The 27906-nt window shown below is 37.1% G+C and overlaps 1 protein-coding gene and 1 long non-coding RNA gene across 9 annotated transcripts in view; both read right to left on the reverse strand.

The window, feature by feature from the left end:
* Nucleotides 1–27906, reverse strand: part of NRG3 (neuregulin 3) — a 1118695-nt gene that overhangs the window by 828850 nt on the left and 261939 nt on the right. The window lies entirely within an intron of this gene.
* LOC114669961 (uncharacterized) lies at nt 1605–4677 on the reverse strand. Of its 2 annotated transcripts, XR_003719338.2 has the most exons (4): nt 4606–4677; nt 3860–4009; nt 2739–2838; nt 1605–1649 (listed from the first exon to the last, which is right to left on the reverse strand). It is a non-coding gene; the product is annotated as an uncharacterized LOC114669961 (long non-coding RNA). The 2 variants fall into 2 exon arrangements; XR_003719337.2 differs by lacking the exon at nt 1605–1649 and having other exon boundaries at nt 1674–2838.

Here is a 27906-nt window from a genome sequence, read left to right on the forward strand (position 1 = left end):
AATATATTAAAAATTAAGACAAGAACATTTTTAGAATCCAGAAGGAAAGTGATAAAAGATATGAAGTTACAAAAACTATGATAATATATGAAGAAGGATGAGTATAGAATCCTAAAATATAGATGACTGTTCCTTAAGAAAATACCAGATCTTTAAAAAGTGGGAAAAAATTATTAAGATATCCTAAAAGACAGCCACTCTTGAAAAAGTAAAGAATATTTTTTTAAATTGAAAATTCTTAACATTCAAAACAAATGACTATAGAAACCTAAGTACATTTAGCCGACATTTTAGAATTATAAGAATAAAAGAACTACACAGGTGTGCATAAAGATACCAATATTAAGCTGAAATAAAATTTTACACTTATGTTCATTGCTTTCTTCACATAATTGTTATGGAAAGATGTTTGTAGATATGTGAGTATTAAGATGGTAAGCTGAATACAGTACTGAGGTCCGCTTCATCATGAAACTGCAATAAGTCTCTAGTAAAGGAATTGTAGAAAGGCATGAATTAAAAAGAACAAGGGGTATAAGAATCAACAAAACACCTTTTGCAAGCTAGAAAGCAGAGGGAATCATGTAACTGACTGAGCAGGCCAGAGAAAGGTAAACAGTTTATCTAGAAGTCAGAAAAATTGATGGAAACTCAATTTAGATTCTCAAAATTCCAAAATCTGAGAAAATGGCAGAGCCGATACCTCTAAAATTGGAATGTAGAAAGCAAAATTTTAAAAATGGAGAACTTTCGTGAATCTGGTTAAGAAACAAACAGACCTTTCTCTCACATTAGGCCACTCCACACTGCTGGATTAATTACCTCGCACCACTATGAAAACAGATGGGAGGTTAATTCCCTGGAAAGCGTAAAACAGAAATCCCTAGGATTAAGGTATATCATTCACAGTTGAGGACTGGACATGTCAACTATGATCACTATTCTAGATAGTCTGACTGGATGAGGTTATAACATTCTGAGAAAAGAAAAAGTTCAAAACTTAAGATTATGTATTGGTACTTTCATTATTCTTTCCTCATCTATCTCTCCATATTTTAATGGGCAAGTGTATTTCACATGTGTAGAAGAGTGGAAGAACATTTTCCTTCTCTGGAGACTCTGACCACTCCAAAGAATATGACCTGAAGATACTGATGTTGCGGGTTTCCTACCGGAATCTTCCAAGAGAGAAGGCAAATGGACAATTCCCAGCCACCCATCCACAGACAGCCTTGGAATAGGTTTCAAGCACAGCATTTTTAATATAAACAGACAGCCAAATATTGACAAACATTTAGGGGAATGATCCTAATGAAAACAGGCACTACCATAGAAAGAAGACAAATGCAGCACTCTTAGGCTATACAAAGAGAAAATAATTTTAAATAACTAACAATAATACACTCCCATTACCCTGCCCTTTGGATGCCATTACCACTAAGTCATATTCAGAGTTAAATTAATAGTCAATTTGTTTATTATTAAGAGAATCGTGTCTAAGGAGGAGGAATAATATTGAGAAATCTTTCAATTTCCAAAACATAATTCTTAGTTTTCCAAGGGTTATTTTTCTTTAGAAAATCTTAAGATGGGCTACTTTAGTAATATAAAAGATGAAACTCTTCTGTACATTCCTCTCATACTTCCCCCTTCAAGAAAATGAAGAATCCCATTAATACAATTAATAGGTAAATAACAAATACAAAAGAAAATAAGTATGAAATATATGAACACACCGTTTAATAACTTTTATGTATCTGGAGTTTTTTAAATGAGAAAAACAAAAACAATCACTTATTAAAAAGAAGGTGATAAATGTAAGCAAATATTTACAAAAGTACAACAAATGCTTATCACAAGTTTAAACAATGATAAACACAAAAGAACTTATTCTGAATTCAAATACCTGTGGCTAAGCCCATGTGTGCTAGGAGACAATTATGAAATTGGAAGTTCTCTGAATTAAACTCCACATAAAAAATAAAGTATAGTAAGTAATAATAATGTGCTAATTTTAAGCTTATACATATTTTATTAAAAATTTACAGTAAACAGAGCAATTATTATAAAATTCTCTACAGGGTGGAACACTCTCATCACCCTGCCCCTTTGGATGCCACTGCCACTCATATTCAGACTTAAATTAAGAGTCATTTTGTTTACTGTTAAGAGAGTCATATATAAGGAGAGGGAAATAATAAGCTCTAGACTAAATACTGCCTTACTCCAGCCTACAAATCATAAAAACAGGAACTAACAGAATGAAACACTTACCAAGTAAATTAATTGCATGCCAGAATAAAGCTAAAAATTGTATGAATAATAATCAAATCTCCCAATGGGTAAAATTTGCAGTGTCTGGCATTGAATAAAAAATTACTAGGCATGCAGAAAAAAGCAGAAAAATAAGAACAATGAGGAAGAAAAAATTCAATCAGCTGAAATAGAAGCCACATTTGAAAAACTACTTTAAAAAGAATAAAACTATATAAATGTACATCATAATAAAATTTTTAAAAATCTGTGATAAAGAGAAAATCTTACAAATAGGCCGAGAAAAGACGTGTTACATACACAGGAACAAAGATAAGAAAGACGGCTGATTTCTTATGAGAATAATGCAAGCAAGAAGACAGTCAAGCACATCTTTAAAATACCGAGGAGGGAGTAAAAAAGAAAACTACTGAGAAAAAATACCTTTCAATAATGAAGATAAATAAAGACTATTTTAGACTTACAAAATTTGTATAAATTCATCAGCAGCAGACCCACACAACTTGAAATGTTAAAGCAAGTCGTCCAGGCAGAAGGAAAATAATACCAGATGATTACATTGATCTAAACAAAAGAATGAAGAGCACCAGAAATGGTAACTAAATTAGTAAATATATATATATTTTTTTCTATATATATGTGTGTATATATAGACATAATTATTTAAATATCCTTAAACAATTATTGTTTAAACAAAAATAATAGCAATGTGATATAGTATTTATAATATGGGAAAAAGTGAAATATATGTCAACAATAACACAAAGACCAAGAGAGGAAAAATGAAAAAAAATATTGTAAGGTTATTTTCCTGCACACAAAGTATTATAATATCACAACTATAGATTGTAGTAGTAAAGAGAAATATGAAAAATCCTAAAACAGCCACTAAAATACAAAGCAGATATTTATAGCTAATACGTTAACAAAGAACATAATATGGAATCATTAAAAAATTCAATTAATCTAAAAAAAAGTAGAAAAAAGGAAAAGAGAACAAAGAACAGATGGGACAGATAAAAGACGAATAGCAAGAAAACAAATGGGAAGATGGTTTTTAAATGTTGACTAGATGTATTTAGCTTTACTCTGCTATTTATTTAAGTCTGTTGGAATATTGAGAATTTTTTCAATTCGCAAAAAATAATTCGTAGATTTCAAAGGCTATTTTCCTTTAGAATATTTTAAAACAGTCTACTCTAGCAACACAAAACACTAAACTCTCCTGTACATTCCTCTGTCATGCCCCCTCTCAAAAAAAGAAGAAACTCACAAATTCAATTATGAAGTAAATAACAAATATGAAAGAAAACAGCTATGTAATATATTTATGATAAAAATTTAAATGTTCTGTATTTATTTAGAGTTTTTACAATGAGAAAAACAAAAATGATCCCCTATTAAAAAGTAGGCAACAACTATAAGGGAATGTTTACAAAAGAACAAATGCCTAATGAAAAGTATGAAAAATATTAACATTTTCCTAATTTTACATATGTAAAATAAGTAAGCTATTTTGCCTATGAAATTTACATTATTATAAATTGCACTATTCGGTTTTGCCAAAGCCAAGAGAAAATGTTACCTTTATGTAATCCTAATGAGACTGTAATCAGTCTGCAAATAAATAATTACTGAGTATCCATCATTAGGTGTCAGATATGGAATGCAAATTGTATTTTTATATCAAAATTCTTAAAATTTCTCCCAGCACTACTTCTCGTTGAAATTTGTTCTAGAAAAAAAATGTGAATATTTGTCAGGATTTATTGAAAATCTATCACATTTATAAATTAATAAAATATAACAACTTAAATGTCAAATTGTAGAGAAGTGATTAGCAAATGGTAGCATCCATACAATGGAATGCAATATAGTATTTATATAAAAATATATATGAAAATATTTGTTTTATGTGTATATACAGATATACAAATGCACATACTATGTTTTAATAAATAAGTTATATAGGGCATAAACAGATATTTGAGTGCCAGTTTTTTCTAAAAATATTAAATCAAACCATGAAAAAGATTAGAAGGCTAAATACTATAACAACTCCTATAATTTCTCCTTTACTAGTTGATTTATATCTTGAATCCCAACTTCTCCCTTGAATTCCAGACTACCATAACCAAGTTGAAAGTTCACATGTCCAAAAACAGAACTCTTATTTGTTTTCCTTCCCCAAACTGACTCCCCACCCAGTTTTCCTAATATGAATAAGCAAAAATATCATTTTTCTTGACTGTTTTCTTTTCCTGCCTCTCACCACCAACCCTCAGCCAAGTACTTCCATCTCTGACTCTAAATCTGCCCCCTGCTACTTACACTCTTGCTCTCTTAAATCCATTCTCCATACAGCAGCCAGAGTTATTCATGGAGATAGACAGTAAAATGATACATACCAGAGGCTGGGAAGGGTGTGTGTGTGTAAAGGGCAGTGGTTCGGGTGAGAGTGATAAAGAGGGGTTGGTTAATGAGTACAAACGCAGAGTTAGATAGAAGGAAGGAGTTCTAACGTTCCATAGCAGAGTAGGGTGACCAGAGTTAGCAACAATATATTGTACATTTCTATATAGCGAGAAGAAACGACTTGAAATCTTCCAACACAGAAATGATAAATACTCCAGGTGATGAATATCCTAAATATCCTGAGTTGATCATTACACATTCTATTCATGTAACAAAATACGACATCTACTGTATAATTATGTACAAATATTATGTACCAATTACGAATTTTTGCCAGGCGCAGTGGCTCATACCTATAATCCCAGCACACTGGGAGGCCTAGATGGGTGGATCACCTGAGGTTAGGAGTTCAAGACCAGCCTGGCCAACATGGTGAAACACTATCTCTAATAAAAATACAAAAATTAGCCAGACACAGTGGTGCACACCTGTAGTTCCAGCTACTCGGGAGGCTGATGCAGGAGAATCGCTTGAACCTAGGAGTCAGAGGTTGCAGTGAGCCTAGATTGCCCCACTCCACTCCAACCTGGGCAACAGAGCAAGACTCCATCTCAAAACAAACAAACAAAAAAAATTAAGAGAGAAACAAAAACCTGTAGACAGACCCTATCATATAGGTCCCTTGCTTGAAGATCAATAATGGCATCTCACTACACTGAAAATAAAATCTGAATTCCTCACCATAGTACCAAAAGCCTACATGAACTGTCTCCTCCTGCATTACTGATCTAAGATCAACCACAGCCTACCATGTCCATAACTCTAAAGGTCCTAGTCTCAATCAGGACAAGCATGTTCCTACCTGGAGGCATTGCCTAGATTGCTCCTCCTCCACATTCACAGAGATCTTTTCTAACCACTTCTAAACCAGAACTCTCTTGCCAGCATTCACCTATCCTACACTGATATACCAGAGATTTCCCATCATTTATGGCTCCCTGAATTAATGTGTCTCATTTACCTACTGATGTATTGAATGTGACGTCTAATTGAAAATCTAAGTCCTCAAGAACTACATTGCCTAAATATTTACAATATTGTAGTTGGTGTCTGGTTGCTGATTTTTATCTCCTTCTTTGTGCTTGTCAACATTATCCAAATTTTATATGACTGATAAATATTTTAAAGACAGGAATGAAAAGTTCACATATGCATAAAACATAAAATAACAATGGCAGAGCTTAAGGTGCAAAGTAAAGAGAGATATTTTCCTTGAGAACCTGATTAAGTCACTCCTTCAGTTGTGGGCACTTTTTGAAATAATCTTTTTGAGTGGAAGGTCAAAAAAGAAATGTCTTCTATTAGAAGAGAGATTAATATGAAAGAGCTGTCGGTAAATTTGGAAGAAACTCCATAGGTTAATTAGACCTTCTGAAAAGAGGCCAATAAAAACCAGGGAGAGCAAAGTGGCCTCTTTTGCTGGCCCGAATGGTTTCGGTACTTTAAGCCACAAGCGGGAGAAAGCCAAGAGCACAGTAAGAATTTAACCGAAAATCAATAGTCCATAGCACAAACTCCATGCTCTGTCACTCTGCCAACTGGTTCCCAACAGGGCAATAACATTTTAATAAAGTAGCTGTTAATTAGAGGTGGAGATTCACACGGTTTAGTTAACACTGTTTTAGCTAAAGGACGAAACAGAGATTTGGAGAGCTTTATTAACTCAAAGAACTGAGTCATGAAGGGAGGACTCTGGCTGATGTATAAAAGGGTTAAATTGATTCCATGTGCTAGAGAGAGCTCTGAGTTGCAATTCTCTAGAAAGCAACAAATCCCATAGTTACCTATCTATGTTGCTGTCTTGGGTTGACTTACTGGTTTCTCTGCTAGTAACGATAATGATAGGCTGAGAAGCGGTGGAAGCTTCTTAAGGGGAAAGTGTCACTTGACACTTCAGTGCATTCTCCTTGGGTTCAGTGAAAAGGGGCGGCCAATAACTTAGTGACTTCTCTTGCCCTTGTCTTTAGAAAGATTCACTCTGCCCCAAAAGGAGTGGGGAGTAGAATGGAATGATGACCATGTTAAAAGTCAGTGACCGACTTTTGCAAACAGAAGAATATATTTGACACACAGAACAACTGACAAAATGATGGTACCTCCTTCAACAGAGCAAGGCACCTACTACTGAGGCAGTAGCCTGCCCTGTAATGTTCAACTGCCCAGCAATTAAATGTAAAAAATAAAATAAAAAAGAAAGCTCATGATTTTGTGGAGTGATTTGACACTTTTACGTATGACTTTAAGCTCACAAGAATGGAGGTATTTTAACCATTCACCTCTCCTTTAGCTATCAAGTTTGAGTTCCTGAACCCATCCTGGAAACTAGTGTTCACTTGAGCTAAATTTAAATTCGACAGATAATTGCAGAAGTTTTGAAGAATGAGAATTGATCCATGAAAACCAAATCTATTGTCCTATTCTCTCTTGAAGAGAGATTCTGTTCTTGAAGAACATAATCTATTCTAGTGAAACAAAGTTTCATTTTCCATTGCATTCTGGAAGTTTCCCTTAATATATAAGCTTCCTGCAACTCATTTGAGAGTTTGGGCACAGTGATACTGGGAATGATCAAGAGCGATGGGCCGCTTTGTTATATCAAGCCACTGAATATATTCATGTAATAATCAATATACTGCAGTACATGAATCTAAGAAGCAATGGAGTGAATCTGCCTTCCCATGGCAGACACCCTGGCCAAGCTTAATTACTTCGTTTAAACCTAGAGTAATCCAGGATCTCCATCTGCCAAATAAGAGTAATTGCAGTTGATACCTTTCTTTCCTAGAGGTATGTAGGGATCATTATTCAGATAGTATGGGTCAGGAAGCTAAGGATTTAGTGACAACAGCACCTGTTACTGAAGGGTAGTTGAAAAGAGAACAGGCTTTCAATGAGATAGATCAGGACTGGAAATCCAGCAACTCCATTTACTATCCAGTGAATGTATTAATGTAAAATTCACTTATCCTTTCGGAGCCTGAGATTTCTTATCAGTAAAACTGGGGCAAAAATATCTACCTCGGCATGTCTATGTGAAGATTATAGCCAATGTATGCAAAGTGCTGGCCTACTAAAGGTCCAAAAATAAGGGGAAGTGATTGCTTTTATATTTAATGGACCACTTGCCATGTAGTAAGTGCTTCTGTATTTAAAATAAGATTTCATGCTCCTTAAAGTTGGAACTCATGACTTGTGTTATCATATCCACACAAATTCTGAGAACAGTGCGCCCTGCAATAGCAGACCGTTAACCTCTAGTTATGAAATGAGTGACTGATAACTAAAGTCCCATAATTTCATGTACTTTGTCTATGCCCGTGACTCCAATTCTTCCAGCACTAACCACTTCCTGGGGCTGGGGCTCCAGGCTCAATGGCCTATTTGACATCCCCACCTGAATTCCTGATAATAATCTTTAAAAATTTCCCAAATAGAATTCTTAATTTCTTAATACTTCCCTATACCTTGTTCTTTTCCAGTCTTCCTCTCTCAGGAAATAACATGCCAATTCACTTTGTCTCAAGACAGAAAGATTTGGCCGGGCGTGGTGGCTCAAGCCTGTAATCCCAGCACTTTGGGAGGCCGAGATGGGTGGATCATGAGGTCAGGAGATCGAGACCAGCCTGGCTAATACGGTGAAACCCCGTCTCTACCAAAAATATACAAAAAACTGGCCGGGTGAGGTGGCGGGTGCCTGTAGCCCCAGCTACTTGGGAGGCTGAGGCAGGAGAATGGCGTAGACCCGGGAGGCGGAGCTTGCAGTGAGCTGAGATCCGGCCACTGCACTCCAGCCTGGGCGACAGAGCAAGACTCTGTCTCAAAAAAAAAAAAAAAAAAAGACAGACTTCACCAATGTCTAACCTCACTAACAGTGTATTACAGTACATATTTTCCATACCCCCAGGGCTCCAGGTATTGTACATACTTTTAAAATTTTTCAAATATAATTTTAGTCTAGTTTATATTTCCCAGATTAATAGTGAGTTCCATTTTCTCACTGGCTGCTTATGAGTCCCGCTGTTCATTCATGTGCCAGTACTTAGATCATATGCTGAACTTGTTTCCATACTACCACATTTACTAAGCAAGAACTAACTGAATGTTGGTCTTTATCCTTAACATATTCTCTTCAGTATTCTATATTTTAGAGAAACCCTGCATTCAAAGCCAAATACTTTGCTATTCTCTGAGTTATTCAAATCGATATGGTTCTTGTCTCACTTACAGTCCTATTTCTTTTTCTTGCTTGGGTTAAAGGCAAACAGAGAACTGTGCCTTAAAAATTCCATCGCACCACTGCACTCCAGCCTGGATGACAGAGCATGACTTTGTCTCAAAAAAAAAAAAAAAAGCTTCCTTGCAAAACCTGTTATTATGATTCACTCTGTTTAGCGGTGTTTTCACCTGTACAGTCATGACAAAGCATTCAGTATCCTATGACTTTTCCCAGGAACCTTCAGAATTTAAAATCTGTTTCCTGTTTATACTTTTGCATGATTTCCTGCTTAAAAAACTTTTGCTCCACAAGTGAGTTAACCTATTCTGTCAAGCCATTAGCAGACTGGTGAGTAAGAGTGTTGCTAGGGGACCAGACTTCAGAGTAAGTACATTATCTTCTATCAGAAAACCACTGAACATAAGATATTTAGATGATTCTGGCTGGGCACGCTAGCTCACACCTGTAATCCCAGCACTTTGGGAGGCCAAGGCGGGCGGATCACTAGGTCAGGAGATCGAGACCATCCTGGCTAACACGGTGAAACACTGTCTCTACTAAAAATACGAAAAATTAGCTGGGCGTGGTGGTGGGCACCTGTAGCCCCAGCTACTCGGGAGGCCGAGGTAGGAGAATGGCGTAAACCTGGGAGGCAGAGCTTGCAGTGAGCCGAGATCCTGCCACTGTACTCCAGCCTGGGTAACAGAGCAAGACTCCATTTCAAAAAAAAAAAAAAAAAAAAAAAAAAAGATATTTAGATGATTCTATTGTGTTTAGGTAGGTAAAATGGATTGCTTTTTATTATTTTTCTGAAAAAGGCTAAATTCACACTTGTCAACCATAACGGTAATATAGAGCTTAAATTCTTACAGGCTATGTGAGCTCAATAAATATCCATTAAAAAAACAAACAAACAATAAACAACTATTATAGGTTCCTTGAAGCTCAGCTCAAATGTTTCTTTATTCATGAAGGCTTTCCACCACCTCTCAGTGAAAAGAAATTTGAATTTTTCCCTCCATTCATTCCAGGACTCTCTCCAGGTAAACATCTGACAGCATCCACACATAGCTTTATATTTAAGTTAATTATGTGTCTTTTCAAGTTTCTTTAGAAGAGTGACTTCTTTTTATTTGTATTTTTAGCTTCCTTTGTTTAGAAGCCAAGACATTTACCTTCCTTGATTCTGCTGCATCTCACAAACCCTATCTCAACAAAATTAATTGAGCACCTACTATGAGCCAGGGGTGATGCCTGATGCTGCAGGACTAAAAAACTAAAGAAAGCATGGTTTCTATTTCTTAGATTCTCTCTACTTAATAAAAGAAGTAGAAAAATAAACATGCTTAAAATATCCTGTACAAAGAACTGTGACTGGAGTGAACCCAGGGTACTATGAGAGAACAGAGGGCATTAGCCACCCAGGTAACCCAAAGGAATATGGTGGAGAAAGAAACTGATATCACAATGAAATGCTAAAGGATGAGTCCAGTAGACGGACCAACAGAAAAGGAACGTGACAGACAGGGAAAGCAACATTTTTAGAGACTTGAAAACCAGTAATATATTCAGGAAACTGCAAGCAGTTGGAGATATTTGGAGTGCTGAGAGAGTGAAGGAAGATAGTGTTGGAGTGGTCAGGAGGTTGGATGATGAATGGCTTTAAATGCCAGGCTTTAAATGCCTGAGTGCAATAAAGAACCATTGCATATGCAACTTAGTCACTTGCATATACATCATTGAACCTAGCTTCCAAAGCTATGCAATCAGCAATGTTACTTTCAGGTGATGCACCTAATCTGTAACTTGCAGCCTTCATGGAAGTTTAGATTAAACCAAATCATTATTTTCATAGTTGGTCTTCCCATTTTAATTTTTTGTTTGTCTTAAAAGGAATTTGAAGCCTACAAAAACATTGAAACCTATCTACAGGTAACGACTATCATTTTCTTCTTGTTTCACGCTCCTCATGCAGCAGTTTGAGCATTTAAATAAAATTCTTGTCATGTATTTTTCACACCTTCATCTGAATGGAAAGCTTGAGTGAGTAAACTAATCCCCATGAGAGATTTCATTTCCAGTGTGAAAATGATGAGGTTTAAGAAGAAAAAAAAAAAACTCTTATTTTAATCAAGGAGAGTGGTTAAGAACGGTACAATTCCCATAAAAATAATACGCCACTTCTCTCACGATTTCAGGAGTAAGCATTTGTGGCATTTATTTACATGTGAAGAAAAAGTATACAAGCCCAAAGGAATAATCTCAAAACAGTGTAAGAGGAGAGTTTATTTGACAATAAATTTGCAAACTCCCCAACACAACTGGCATCAGCTATAGCCTTATTAAACCCAACCGTCAGATCATTCAGAGAGAAATATACATCCAATTTACCTGCACAGACACACTTTCATGAAAAGACTTGAGATTTTAACATCATAAACACTTCTCTTAAAGGGCCTCATATTTTAGACTTTCAAATACAACACACAGGGAGACACACACATAGATATACACACAGACATGCTCACAGGGGCACATACACCGTGAGACACATAGACCAACATAGACATGTTCACAGAAGACTAAAATAGCCAAAATATTCAAACATTTAGATGACAATTAAATTGAGAGCCATTTTGGAGAAAATATTCACTTGTTTAACTGAAAATTATTTGTAACAATGAATAAATGGCATGTTAATCCGATTTCCTTCATAAAAGGACTTTGATGTTGACTAACATTTTATTCAATGTAGTCAACAACTTGGCCCCATTTTTCATTCATTTCTGCATATTTTCCTTATCAAGGTTCAGTTACCACTCTAGAAAAACAAAATGTCCCCCTTCTAGTAAATTGAGATCATGTTTTCTAAACTGCCTTGATAGGAGTGTTTGTTGTTGTTGTTGTTGTTGTTGTTGTTGTTGTTTTTACTAATCCTAAAGGAGCACAAAGGTAGGTGAGTGACCTAGACAATTTCACATGGCTCCTGATGCTAATCACATTCCTTGATCCTCACAGGAACATTCAGGATCATGCACATTACTTTCTCCTTTGCCTAAAACATCACTTGATAATGTTTGGGTTGTATTCTTAAAACACCTGAAACAGGCCGGGCGCGGTGGCTCAAGCCTGTAATCCCAGCACTTTGGGAGGCTGAGACGGGTGGATCACGAGGTCAGGAGATCGAGACCATCCTGGCTAACACGGTGAAACCCCGTCTCTACTAAAAAAATACAAAAAAGCAGCCGGGTGAGGTGGCGGGCGCCTGTAGTCCCAGCTACTCGGGAGGCTGAGGCAGGAGAATGGCGTAAACCTGGGAGGCGGAGCTTGCAGTGAGCTGAGATCCGGCCACTGCACCCCAGCCTGGGCGGCAGAGCAAGACTCCGTCTCAAAAAAAAAAAAAAAAAAAAAAAAAAAAAAAAAAAAAAACACCTGAAACATATTACAAGCTGGAAGATCTATGTTCCATCTCGTCTGTTTCCTAAAAGATAGACTCTTGATCAAATTTCCCACCTGGCAAGCAAATCTCTATGCCTCCTTCTCCCTTACATGTAACTTACTCTCCAATAACACCACACACATTCTGCCAATGGTATTCATGTCTGTCATTCGTCTGCCTATTCCCTGCCTCCCTTCTGTTGGGATTCTCCCCATGCTTCCCAGTTAATATTCCATTTCTCCCTTACAGACTTTCCTGACCTCCCTGAATCGACACTCCATAGGTATGTTGAATTGATGCCATAATATTTTAAATGATTTCAGGATTAATTTATGAATAGCTGTATTTTGCAAACTAGATTTCCATAGACACAAACCTCTAACCTGCTATCAGTTTGACCTTGACATAGGAAATATTTATAAGAAAAATAAAATCTGAAGTAATGATTATCTTCTTTAACAAGACAGCAACCTGTTCCTTTGGTTCATTTTATATTACAGATTGAATCCTTCTGGAATATGACTTGTAGCTATTAAATAGCTTTTTATACTTTTCAGTGACCATTTGGTTAAATGCAAAAGCAATATACTTTCTTTAAGCACAAGAGAGCCATTAGTCAGCTCACTGTTGAGTTACATTTGGCCTTAAATTTTGACTTGCAATATTTACCATTTTTATTGGATGATAAATTGCAATAAGGAAATGTACTTCATTTCCCTGTAAACTCAGTCTATTTTAAATGGATTTAATAATGCTTAATAGTACATTCAAAGATACCCAAAGTCAACGTTCCCTGAAGCAAATCAGAAGAATGTTGAACAACTTCATAATGACCATTTAATCCCCATCATTACTACAGACTGGGATTCCTGCTGATGCAATGGCAATGTTGTTTAGAGAAAATTAAGCAATAAATTAAAAAGTATAAGCTCCACTGTTGCCATGGCAACCCCATGTATGAACTCCTATGAAGTTTTAAATAGTTCCTTCTTATGGGATATTAATGACAATTGACACTTTCAACATAAACTTATTTGTATGGGGGCTTCATGCTGATAATCATACCTATATTATTAATAGCTACTAAAATGTAAACCTCTAAAAGTAACAGGCACTGTCAGACAGACTAACCTTATCTTAAACTCCATGGATCTGCCTTCAAAGCACTCTGGCAGGTAGACACCATTGGAGCTAAAGTCTGATGAAGGATAAATTCCACAATTTTCCAATTCTGGAAATTCACTAGAAATTTATTTTTTTTTTACAGACATCCTTGTGAAAATGTTTACCTATGTATATTTACTGTTAATAAGACACTTCACAAAATACAATGGCACGATTAATAGGAGGTGATATTGACATTATGCTGGCTAACAGTTTCAGAGTACCTGTTATTGCCAGGAACTTCATAAAGATGATCTCACAAAAGGCTCATAATACCCGAGAAGACAAATTTTAATGTATAGCTTTTGGATGAGGAAGTTGAGGCTTGGGGGATCATGTTACATGGACATACCTCCCAGCTGTTAAGAAGCAAAGCTGAGATTGAAATTCAGGTATATCTGATTCCAAAGACAGAGCACAATAAGTGTTTGTGAAAAAAAAAAATAAATGAAAATGTTATAATCAATCTATGTAAGTGTAGACTGATACACTTTTTGATATAGCTTTTGCTTTCTGAGAAATCAGAAAGTGAAATTTTGCCCTAAAAAATGATTTATGTCCAATTTAATAAGGAGGACAATTTTTAGCACAAGTACCATAGTCACTGTTCTCTCTACAGCTTCACATAAAAATGGCCAAAAATCATAAGAGAGGAACGTCTCTGCTTCAACACAGAGCTCTATCAGTTCCCCAACATTTCCTTATTTAAAATTATTTTTAAATTGAACAATTACAATTCAGAAAATAATCGATATGTTTTCTAGTGAGAAAGGTTCCTATAAATGTAAACCAGGAAGCAGCCAAAGTTTAGAGGATTCTGCTACCTTTGTTTTCTGTACATGTCTATACTACTTAACTGTTATGTATTGAGATTTTATCATTTTTATAATCACATGAAATATAAATATTGAAAATTAAATGAATATGCTTACACATCTATTAAATAAAACAATAGGGTCGGTCACCAGTCAATATTATTTTAATTAAATAAATGGCTAGGTAATCTTGAAATAAACTTACAGCCTTCATCAGTCAGCAAAATACAGAATGTTGCTCTATTGAAGTCTCTTTGCCTTTGATTATATATGCTTCACTCTACCATCATAAATCTCAAATTAGCAGGTACATGTTGGCATTAAGCCATACCCTTTTTATTACGATATGTTTGTAATTGGCATTTTCACACAGCCATATGAGAACTGATGAAGCCTGGGGCCCAACGGATCATGCTTATGGCATTTCCTTATGTCTCTTTCATAATTACAGTAATCAATGTCACAGTAGAGAGGCGGTTACTGGTATCCCATTAATACAATAACCACCTTCTCTAACAACAGTCTTAGTGATCTGCAATATATTATACTTATTTTTAAAAGGTAAATGAACAGAGGTAGGCATCCTGATTAAATCAACACTATCATAAGGACTGTCCTTAATGCAATTTGACCTTTTCTGACACTTAAGTTTCCATTGTCTAACTCTACATTGAAAGTAATTTAAAGAGCACAGGTGAAAACGTGCTCTGGTTGGGAAACTAGCTAATGGCCATTAATCAGAAAACATTTATACCTGTGTGTTTTTATAAAAACGTTTTGCATCAGAGTCCGCCATGGTGTCTAACCTATTTCAGTAAATTTGTCTTACAAAGTAGGTGAAAGATTAAAGAGGAGTCAATAAATGTATAGACAATAAAAAGCATTGAAATAAAAAAGAGAAGTGAAATTGTCTCTGCTTGCTGATGATCTCGTATAGAAGAAACCCTAAAGTGTTCACCTAAAGTTATTAGAATGGATAAAAGAATTCAATAAAGTTGTAGGTTACAAAATCAACATACAAAAGTCAGTACATTTTCTATAACACTAACAATAAACTATACAACAAAGAAGTTAAGAAAGTAATCCAATTTACAATAGTATTTCAAAAAGAAAACTTATGAATAAATTTTATTGAGGAAGTGAAAGCCAAAAAAATTGATAAAATAAATTAAAAGCAACATGTACAAACAGAAAGAAATCCTGTGCTTATGGATTAGAAGAATTAATATCATTTACATGTCCAAACTATCCAAAGCAATCTACAGATTCAATGCAATCTCTATCAAAATTCCAATGGCATTTTTCACAGAAATAGACAAAATAATTCTAAAATTTGTATGAAACAACAAAAGACCCCAAATAGCCAAAGCAATCTTAAGCAAAAAAAGCAAAACAGCATTACACTACCTGATTTCAAAATATATTACAAAACTATAATAGCGCATACATCATGGTAATGGCATAAAAAGAGACATGCAGACCAATGGAACAGAACAGAGAGCCCAGAAATAAACCCACACATTTATAGTCAATTGACTTTTGACAAAGGTGCGAAGAATACACAATGGGGAAAGCACAATGTCTTCAATAAATGGTGCTGAAAAAACTGGATATTCATATGCAGAGGAATGAAATTGGACCTTTGTCTTACACCATACACAAAAATCAACTCAAAGTGAATTAAAGACTTAAATAGGAGGCCGGAAATTTAAAATGACTAGAAGAAAATGTAGAGAAAAAGCTTCACAACATTGGTGTGAACAATGATTTCTTGGATAGGACCCCAAAAGCATAAGCAACAAAAGCAAAAACAGACAAATGGGATTGCACCAAACTAAAAAGGTTTTGCATAGCAAAGAAAACAATTAACAACAAAGTGAGTGAAGAGACACCTTACTGATTGGGAGAAAATATATGCAAACCATACATCTGATAAGGGGCTAATACCTATCATATATAAGGAACTCAAACAACTCAAAAAAAGAAATAACCAAATCAAAAAGTGAATAAAGATCCTGGATATTTATCAAAAGAAGACATGCAAATGGCCAACAGATATATAAAAAAAAATTCATCATCTCTAATCGTCAGGGAAATACAAATTAAAACCATCATGAGGTATTACCTCATACCTGTAGGAAAGCTAATATCGAAAGGACGAAAGATAACAAGTGATGGCAAGGAGGCAGAGAAAAGGGAATCCTTGTACGCTGTTGATAGAAATGTAAATTAGTGTAGCCTCTGTGAAAAACAGTGTAGTGGTCCCCGCCCCCGCCGAAATTAAACAGAATTATCACATGATCCAGCAATCCATCTACTGAGTATATGCCCAAAGGAATTAAAATCAGTAAGTCAAAGAAATACCTGCACTCATAATTCATTTCAGCATCATACACATTAGCCAAGGTACAGAAGCAATGTAATTGACCATCAAAGGATCAAAGGCCAAAGAAAACACACACTCACACACACACACACACACACACAATGGAATACTATACAGCCTCACACAAAAAAGAAATTCTGTCATTTGTGACAACGTGGACAAAACTGAAAGGCATTATGTTAAGTAAAATAAGCCAAGTACAGAGACAAATACTGTATGATTTCACTTATACGTAGAATCTAAAAAAGTCAAACTCATAGAAGCAGAGAGTAGAGGGATGTTTATCAGAGGTTGACAGGGACAATGGAGAAAGGTATAATGTTGACCAGAAGGCAAAAAGTTTCAGCTGAACAATAGGAATACATTTTAACATAGCATGGTGACCATAGTTAATAAAAATGTATTATATGGCTAAAATTGCTAAAAGAGTAGATTTTAGAAGTTCCTGTCCCCAGAATAATTATAAGTAGATAAGGTGATGAATGTTAACTAACTTGGTTTAATCTTTCTACAATGTGTGTGTGTTTGTATCAAAGTATCACATTGTACCCCATTAATATGTGCAATTATTATTTGTTAAGTAATAAAAGAAAGAAAAAGAAGGAAAGAAAAGAGAAGGAAGGAAGGAAGGAAGGAAGGAAGGAAGGAAGGAAGGAAGGAAGGAAGGAAAGAAGGAGGGAGGGAAGGAAGGAAGGAAGGAAGGAAGGAAGGAAGGAAGGAAGGAAGAAAGAAAGAAAGAAAGAAAGAAAGAAAGAAAGAAAGAAAGAAAGAAAGAAAGAGAGAGAGAGGGAGGAAGAAGAAGAAGAGGGGGGGAGGAAGAGGGGAAGATGAAGGGGAAGGGTAAAGGGAAGGGGAAGGGCAAGGAGAAGGAGGAAAGAAAGAAAGGAAGGAAGGAAGGAGAGAGAGAAAGAAAGAGAGATGAAGGAAGGAAGGAAGGAAGGAAGGAAGGAAGGAGAGAGAGAAAAGGAAGGAAGGAAGGAGAGAGAGAAAGAAAGAGAGAGAAAAGGAAGGAAGGAAGGAAGGAAGGAAGGAAAGAAAGAAAGAAAGAAAGAAAGAAAGAAAGAAAGAAAGAAAGAAAGAAAGAAAGAAAGAAGAAAAGAAAAGAAAAAAGAAAGAAAGAAAGAGAAAGAAAGAAAGAAGAGAGAGAAAGAAAGAAAGAGAGAGAGAGAAAGGGGAAGGAGGAAGGAGGAAGGGAAGGAAGGAAGGGAGGGAAGAAGGCAGGCAGGCAGGCAGGCCAGCCAGCCAGCAGACCAACCACATCAATAGAGATTTCAAAGTGCTTTTCCATATATAGCATTTTCTCGTTTTCACACTGTAAAATTGTGAGATGGGAATTATTATCTATCTGAAAATGAGGTAGCTGAGGTCCAAATATAGTGATTGGTACAAATCTGAGGTTCCCCAACTGGCAAAACTAGATCTTCAGTCCCAGTCTCTTGATATCACAGAGCTACGTCCCCGATTACACACATTTCAAAAAAAAAAAAAAATTAGAAATAGTTCAGAACTGAGAACATGAACCCTGAACTCTGCCTCAGATCTGTCATCAATTTCCTGGGTGACTTCTGGCCAAATATACTTAACTTCTTTGGTCCTTGAGATACAAAGGCTAAGCAAATTGTGTGCCAAACTATTTGTCAGATGTAGTATATGGATATGTTAATTAAATTTCACATTTAATTAGTTAGCAACAAAGCAGATCCCAACTTACAGAGAAGCTGTGTCCAGTATGTTGAAACTGTATTCTACAATAGGATCGCCAAACTGCGAGACATGAGCCAAATCTGATTTGCTGTCCCTTTTTGTAAACACAGTTTAATTGGAACAGACCCACACTCACTCATTTACATATGTCTGTGACTGCTTTCATGCCATGGTACAATGGCAGAGTTAAGGAGTTAAGACAGAGACTTTGACTCACAAAGCCTAAAATATTTAGTTTCTTGCCTTTTACAGAAAAAGTTTGCCAACACCTGATTTCCAACTTAGCTGAGTATTCTCCCTGTCCCAGGTGCTTATGCTAACCTATTTTATATACTATCTATTTAATCCTCTTAATAACCTCAAAAAACATGTATTATTACAATTCCCCTTATACTGATGTGAAAGAGTAAGGTCAATGGAGATTCACTTATTTGTCCAAACTCCCTGGACTAGTAAGTAAAGATTGGAATCCAAGTCTTCTGAGCAGAGCCTATGCTGAAGCACAACACTACTATACTTTCTTTTATGCCACAGTGATCACCACAGGTCAACAAAGACCACGCAGAACTCATTCAGGTGCTTTGGGGAAGTAAGACAATAAAGGAAAAACCAGGCTCAGCTTGCCTTCTTCATTCATCAAGACCAAAGAGAATAAAGCTTTATTAGACACACAAATAATTAAAATGCTACTTACAAATTACAGATGACTAAGTGAGATGGGACATCCCACAAGATGACATCAAAGGCAGAAACATGATGAATAATGGAGACAAGAGAAGGACAGACAGAGGAAACCAGAAAAGGGGCAGAGCAGAGAGGTTCCGATTCACAGAAAGAGTCCTGATCCTCATCTCCCATCTGATCTTTTTCATCTTCGTGTGCTCTGCTAGGAAAATTTCTGTACATACTAAGATTTCAATGATTAGAAAACAGGCATCTTTTCTTTCATGTACTAAAAAATTCAAATAAAAGTAAAACAACATTTCCAATCATTCCACCTAGAGACCATCCCAAATTAATTCTTAGTCATGCATTATTTCGATTCAAACTCCTAGTCACTCCTGCGTGCCTGGCCCTGACACTGGTGCTGTAGAAGGTTGAGCAAGGCCCAGTTTGTGTGAGTCCAGCTTCCTCACCTCTATCCTCAGCCATTACTCTGTTCCTTTATATCCCTCTCTGGCTTCGCCCCTTGGCTAAGCTGAGTTTGTACATTTGTTTTCTGAGCACTTCCTGCTTTGGATCCTTAGCATACATTTTTGCTAGATTTTGCACTAGGAGATTGAAAATCCTATCCAGGTTTTCTGTACATGACTGCTTTGTCATTTTTCTTTTTTCCTAACAAGGCTCAAGTTTTGTCAAGATTTCCTTTTCTAAAATAGAACTACTTTACAGCACAAGTAGTTTTGTATTTTTCTTTTACCTATCCATGTCATTATTTTGATGTAAACAATGTTTTAAAAGACACAGAAAAGGTCTTAGGCTTAGAAAAAGTCCCTGTTGTGTGTAATCAAAGAGTAGCTCTAAAAGGCTGGAAATTGTGACAGGTATACTATTGGTCATCAGTAGAAGCAGATGAAAGATGGGCATTTTACTGCTTCGTGAAGTGATTGGAATGTCCAGGCACCCTCTGCTCTGGAGTTTGTAGTGTCTGTTCTTGCAGTTTACAAGAGCCAACCTCTAGCAGCCCATGGGCTTTGTTTGTTGGTTTATCTGTTTTAGACTGAGAGATTGTTTTTTGCTTTGTTTTTGCCTATTTGTTTTTCTTTGTTAATCAGCAAGGTTTTGAAAATCAAGAGATGTTAATTTAAACAAACAAACCAATGAAAAGCAGCCAAGATTGGAGGCGGGGAAAGGGTGGAGTTGCCGCAGGGGGGGATGCTCTCCAGCAATGAGAGACTGTGCCAAGCTGATGTAGCCACCAAGAGGCGGGTTGGGTAGAAGCTGTCTCCTATCAGCAGGGCAGAAGCACCCCCACCAGGTACACTGACATGTTTGAAACACATGCCAGCTCCTGGGTACTTACCGGTCTTCAACACCTGCAAATGGGTGATATGTAAAATATGTGCAGACAGCTGGCAGTGGCCTAACTTCTAACCCATCAAATGAGACACCTGCAGAAGGGTCCTGGAGGCTTCTGGAGGTGACTCGTGTTAATCCTTTAGTTGTTGGACAGTAGGGTGGTCCAGGGGTACCCAGGGCTGGAATAGATTGATGGGAACAGCAGGGAGTCCAGACAGGTGCACTCCCCCTGAAAATCAGTCCTGTCTATATACCACAGCGGAGTTCCATCTCGTCTCGGAATTCCTGGCTCAGCTGGCCCAGGGTAGGGTTTTCCTCATTTAAGGATTGTAGTTAAAGATCTACCTATTCTATTCTATTCTATTCTATTCTATTCCATTCTATTCTATTCTATTCCATTCCATTCCATTCTATTCTAGATCCACCCAAAGAAAACTGAATACAAGGTAACATCAATGGGTGAGTAAGAACTGGGTTGTGGACAAGGGCTTTCCCAAATCTGCACCAAGACAGTGTGTGGAACATGTCATAAAAACCCTGTGGAAATCTGCAGTCCATTTCTTAATCTGACATTCTACTGGGAGGCTTCAGAAAAAAAAAAAAAAAATCAGAGCTTTCTAAATTCCCAGCATCCACTACAAGCCTGTTAATATCTTATTCAGAAAGTATTAGGCTCTGTTCCCATGCTACACATTTCTATGGAGGAACTTTATGAGAAAACAAAGACAAAAGTCTGGTTAGGTTTCAAAAATATTTGCTCCATTTTAATTGATTTTTCTACATCCAAGAAACGTGAAAAGCTCCGATTACATACATAAAAACTGCTCACAGGCAATAAAACACATGATAAAATGTCCAAAATCAACATCTGGAAATGTTACACAGCAATTAAATTTTAAATAATGGCAAAAACAAGAGTGAGGGCATCCTAGCTAATCAATTATATTAACTTTTTAATTCTTATTTATGGCATGACTTTGTCAATATAATCAGTTATTGGGTAGCTCCCTAATTAGGAATTTATAACGCTTTAAGAGTTATTTTTAGAATTAGATTCATGTAATAGAAAACCGAACAACTGGAGATAATAACTTGATACTCTGCCACTTTCAGGTTCAAGCTGCATTTTAATTGTATTTTAAGACTTCAAACTATCATTCCTTGAGGTCAAATCTAGGCAACTGAATTATTTTTTATAATTCAGATTTTATTAGTTAGGCTTAATGCTTAAAAAAAAAAAAAAAAAAAAAAAAAAAAGAATGTGAATTGTTTGGGTGAGGTCTGCATTCCTCCATTGATTCCTGGTAGACAGTCTCTGCTGTCTTCCCTACCTGACTCATCTCACCCCCACCTGTGATGGTTCACTCATTTATATTGCCAGTCTGGCTCCCTGAAATTCAGTGAGTGATAGGCAAGCAGGACAGGCAAGCAAGAAGAAGTTTGGATGGTGAGATGGTGGAGAAGCTGAACTGTAAAAAGAAAAGTCATAGAAATTGGGGTTGTTAGCCAGGAGACAAAAAGGCATCTTTGGGGGATTTTAAGGGTTTGTTTGGATGAAGAGAAGACATTTTCTAGGTCACTGATTCCCAAAGTGAGAATCAGCATCATCCATACAACCCAGGAACATGTTAAAAATGCAGTTTCAGGCCTCTCCCTAGACCCTGCCAAATCAGAGATTCTAGGGCCAGCGCCAGGAATCTGTATTTTATACTCCAGGTGATTTTGATGCACACATATGGAGAACCACTATCCTAAATGCAAAGAAAACAACCTGGACAAATACATAGGAAAAGAAAATAAGACAAGGTATTTCAGCTTACGGCAAGAAAACCATTTGGTCCAAACCTTTAGAGATCAAAGATGAAATGGTAGGCAGAAAGTAAGTTCCTCAATCTGTGGTTGAGAGTATCAACCATGGGTTAGAAAAAACTAACATATCAGTGATATTTTATTATTATTTGTTTGTTTGTTTTAGAGATGTGGTCCTGCTATGTTGCCCAGGCTGGTCTTGAACTCCTGGGCTCAAGCGATCCTCCCAGCTTGGCCTCCCAAAGTGCTGGGATTACAGGTGTGAGCCACCACACCCAGCCAATCAGTGATATTTTAAACTGGATGGACTCAAAGAACTTTCTGATCAGAATGTTCAACAACTCTAGGAATCTAAGTTTTCCAAGTTATGACTTCTATCAGAGGAGAAAATTTGATCACAACACAGCACAGTACATGTCTTAGGACTGTTAGCCATAAAAGCTATAAGGAACTGAATAAAAATGAACACACTGGAAAAATATCGGCCAGTGCTGCTCACAGCTTGTGAATTCCACAGCCTCATGAAACTTCTTTCAAAATGCTTTTCCCATTCTTGAAATATCTTGTCAAAGAGCCCAGCAACAATCATTAATATAGGCAAAGCCTATTTCGGTATAAGAGAGCGAAAACTGGGACTGTAACATTGAGTGATTCTGAAGGTTGGACTAATGAAGCCTGCAACCATCATCGTACCGGGTCATTTGGAAGGAATCAGAGCATTCATAGAAAAAAAATTAGTAAAGGCTCTAAGCAGAAGTTGAAAATTTTGCATATGCATGATTACTGATAGATACCATGAACTAAGAAGTGGTCATCCCTACTCAAAAGGTCTGGGGTGCTTTACAAAGGGATACACTGAGGCTGGCTAGCACAGGCACATTGGGTAGCTCAGGCTGGGCAGGGTCCTCCATGGCTCATTAGTTTTAATAAGAAGGAAGTAGAGATTGCCATCGGCATAATACTTTTGGTTTTAGTATATATTCATGTTAAAAGTTAGCTGAGTTGTTATTCTCATTAAAATAATGGAAATGAGTATTCTCAACAAATCTGTTTTTGTATTTTAAAGATGCTGAACTAAGGACAACTAGATAAACAGACACTTACGGACATTTAGGTTCCCTTGTTTACCATTTGTTTCAGAGGCATATCTAAACCTGAGCCAGAGCCCAGGCATCACAGGGAAAATCAAATGTGAGATCAAAATCCAAGCTGCACCACTTACAGCTGTGGTTCCAGACAAATCACAGATTCTGCATCTGTAAAATAGGGACAGTAATAATACCTATTTCACATGGTTGATGTGAGAAAATGAGAGAATGTTCAGTATCTAATAGATGTTAGTGATTCGTAAGTGACTCTTGGTATCTGCTTACTCCAATTTGACCCAATGGAAGTAGTGATGACCCCCAACCAGCAAATTGGATCTGGTCAGTTCTTGAAGAACTCTGACAAAGTCTGGAAATTCCTCAAGAGATAGCAAATCAGGCCTGGCATCCACCTGGGTGAAAATCCAGGTACCAGAACTCCCACCGAGCTGTAGCTGTTATTCTGTTCTTTCCTTCTATAGCTGGCTGGACCCAGACAGTCTACTCACTTTTGTCAGGTCCTGCTGCCAGGCCTCACACTCCATCAGGGAAGCCTCCACTTTCTTGATCAACCCTCCCTGTACCACACCCCAAGGCTCTGTGATGGAGACAAAAAGAAATTGTTTTTGCAAGCAGCCTTGGGGCTACCCATCTGTCAGCTCATAACAAGCTTAGGCCAGACAGGTAATGGGTTACTCTCCTTTCTGCACTTCCCACCTCCTTCCATACCCCAACTACCAAAATTAAAATATCTATTGTATGTCTGCTTGCCTTAGAAAAGCATATGGTCAATATTATCATTGGACCACACTCTACATCTCTACACAAAGCATCAGGGTGCACGCTGTTGGGGGAAGTAATATGGCAAATGGCTTTCCCGTAGAGCTTTAGGCAGAAAACATGCCTTTACAGTTTGTTACCCAGATTGTACACAAAGCCTGGATTTCAACAGTCCACACTTCTGGAATGACTGAGCCCTGAGAATCTCCTGTGTGATGCTCACTGGCTTGCTTACTAGAGGTGATAAATCAGAATTCAGGAGCTGAGGCGAATAACACAGAGATCACTTGTAATATATTCCAAGGATAAAATCCCAGACAACCCAAACGACATTTGGAGTAAGACAAATACTAAAATATTGAAATGTGCAATTCTTTATAAACAATCTAAGTTTAGCTGTATTTCAGTAGGATCTGAAAATATGCAGGCTCTTTAACTCTCCTTTACAATCTCTGCCCTAACATTCTCTTTGATAGAAACAGAACCAGGCTTTAAATATTTGCATTGGATGGTTAATATTGAAAAAAGTACTTTTTCTGAATCAGATGCTATCATAAACAGCTTGATACATGCCTTATGTCAAGATGTGAGGTGTTTAACTCACTCACAAAATATTTTCTGTCAGCCACTCCCAGCAAATATGACTTTATCACAATGTTCACCTCAACAACTAGGCATCAGCTAGTCGTATGCAAGTTCTGTATGGTTCACTGATCTTCCAGGCAACCTAATTATTTACCCTAGTTACTACTTACTTATCTATTTCAATGGCCACTAATGAATATGAAAAAAAAAAAAAAAAAAACTGCCTCTGGATGTATAAGAAAAGCAATGTTTTGGGATTGTTGCAAGTTTGCTATAGATACCTTCATTTTAACCACACAACACTTACTATCCAAGGTGAACCGTACTGGACATGCCAAATTATTTCAGCTAAAGTTGATTATTGTACCAGAGCAGTATTAACGAGGCAATTAACACACAGCATACATCAACAATTGATTTCTTTCAAGATGAAAGCAAACTGACCATCAAAGAAAAAAGTTCCCATGTGATAAGAGATTAACATATCAATAAGAAAACCACTGGTGGTTTTAATCTCATGTTGAGGCCATCACACAAGTACCTATGTCTCCTTGTCAGGTACATTATACATTTGCTTCCCATAAAAATCATGTGAGAACACATGAGCTTTGATATTCCCATTTTACAGCTGAGTATGTTGAAGATTCTCAGGCTCAAAGCAAAAGTCAAATATGTTATAACTAAATGCTGGGACTTACTACTAGTTGATATTTACCAACTTGGACATCAAATAGTAGGAGAATATTTGAATTTTCACACATTTATGAAAGCAAACAGGGTCTTCCGTTTAGAGCCAGCAGAGATGGCATTTCACATTAGCAATTCCTTGTAGACTGAGCTCTGGGGAGATACACCATACCGAGTTCTAGTGCATGCACAGAGACAGCCATACCAAAGAGAAAGGCTTAGCTATGGCAATGGGTTATGACACCAGTGCCCACCACTGTCAAGGCAATGCAAACAATGCAGACAGCTGCATCCCCTTTAAAGCTACATGTATATCCCTTAGGAGCTATAGGGTGGCTGCCCCATGTGTACAGAGAAGCAGTTTTAAAAGAAAAAGTGGGATGGGAATGATGGAAGTGTTATTTACGTAAAAGAAACGAAGAAAGGCAATTCTCAAAAGGCAAAAGGAGAACGAGACTAGCATATATTGTAAGCCAGCTTTGTCTTAGAGCATTACAATTTATCTTCAATTCATTCCTTCCAACAAACCATTAGAAGCTTCAGTATCCCCTTTTTATACAGGAGGAAATAGAAATTCAGGAGTAGCTGTTTTGCTTGAATTCACACAGATTGTTGGTGGTGGAAGCAAGAGTCACACCATGAATCCCAAGTCAAAGTTTATTTTCCTTTTCCCTGCTACAAACCATTGTGCATCTTTTGAAGAAGGCTGAGCATTGATCTCCTAGATTATCTTTTCACGTAAACACTGACAGAGTTGACTTGTTTCTCTGGAATTTTATTACATGTCTTCTTTTTAGTCTTTAACCCATGAGATTACTCTCTTTTAACTAAAGGTTACCCAAGAATAGCCGCTAATTGCCACAAATATTGAGGACATTCTTCACCAAAGGGAAGGCTAGGAATGGAAGATGGCCAGGTGTCCTGGGTGCTGTTGCCTATGATAGTACCCAGGTCAGGACTCCTGGGACGTGTGAGCACAAGAGACAGCAGGAGCAGATGTTTTCCTGTCCCAAGGGACCAATTCGTATTAGAGCTGCTTCAAAGATCACTTAATATTAGATAGATGTGGCTCCAGGGAGAAATATGATGTGGAACAGATGAATGCTTGTTTTACATACCTTAAATCAACCACGTAGTAGTTGACAAGATAATTAAATAGAAGTCTCATGTGAATAAGAGCACAAAAGTCGTAAGAGTCAAATTTCGTGAAGGCAGAGAATATTAAATAATAAAGGGACAAAGCAGTGAATATTTACTGAATACTTATAGTGCTTCCAAGTAAATGCCTTTTCTTTCTTTCTTTCTTTTTTTAAAGACAGGGTCTCACTCTGATGCCCAGACTGGAGTGCAGAGGCACAATCGCAGTTCACTGCAACCTTGACCTCCCAGGCTCCAGGGATTCTCCTACCGCAGCCTCTTCAGTAACTGGAACTACAGGTGTGCACCACCATGCCCAGCTAATTTTTGTACTTTTTGTAGAAACAGGATTTTGCCATGTTGCCCAGACTGATCTCGAATTCTTGGGCTGAAACAATATGCCCGCGTGGGACTCTCAAAGCACTGTGATAACAGGCGTGAGCCACTGCACCCAGTCACATATCCGCACACACTCATTCATTTAACACTCATAAGGTACATATAATTATCACGTCTATACAGACAATGAATGAAGAGTGGTAAATGAAGGTCCCAGGACTCCCTAACTCCAGATTCTATGTCTTGCTTCTAAATCACATTGATTTCAATGGGCAAGCAGATGACCAACTGCTGATACAAACTGATGCACCTGCTTAGAACAAATACAACAGTAGAATCCACTTTTAAACAAGAAATATGGGCAAACCTAGGCCAGAATGTTTCAATACAAGCACCCCCTTGCCTAACTATACCAACCACTGAACTGAATTGCACAATATGTTAATTGCAGTAACTGTCTGAAAAGCAGTACACCTAAAAAGAAAAATAGCCAGGTGTGATGTTATACACATGTAGTCCCAACTACTTGGGAGGCTGAGGTGGGACGATTGCTTGAGCCCAGAAGGTTGAGGCTGCAGTGAACCATGATTGTGCCACTGTACTCCAGCGTGGGAGACAGTCTTGCTCTGTCTCAAAAAAAAAAAAAGACATATCTATATCTATATCTATATATATGGAGAAAGACAGAGAGAGAACTCTTACATCTTATTGCTGACTCTGGAACCTCTTACACTAGGACATCCTCCGGCTCTTTCATGAAAGATACATTATTTTTGTCATAAAATTTTCTATTGTAACTGTATTCTTCCTTACAGTTTATAATCCTTTGCCATGTTTGCTGGTCTTTTTCTGAAGTCAGCTGAACTCAGCATAATACATGCCCAGTGAGACCCTGCTTCTCGATACCACACTCTAAGCTTAGAAATGTATAAACTGATAAGCGAAAAGGAAACAGCAACCAGAAGCACGTGTTCCCACTGTTCCTATTGAAC

The sequence above is a fragment of the Macaca mulatta genome, chromosome 9 (assembly GCF_049350105.2).
Source record: "Macaca mulatta isolate MMU2019108-1 chromosome 9, T2T-MMU8v2.0, whole genome shotgun sequence".
Lineage (NCBI taxonomy): Eukaryota > Metazoa > Chordata > Mammalia > Primates > Cercopithecidae > Macaca > Macaca mulatta.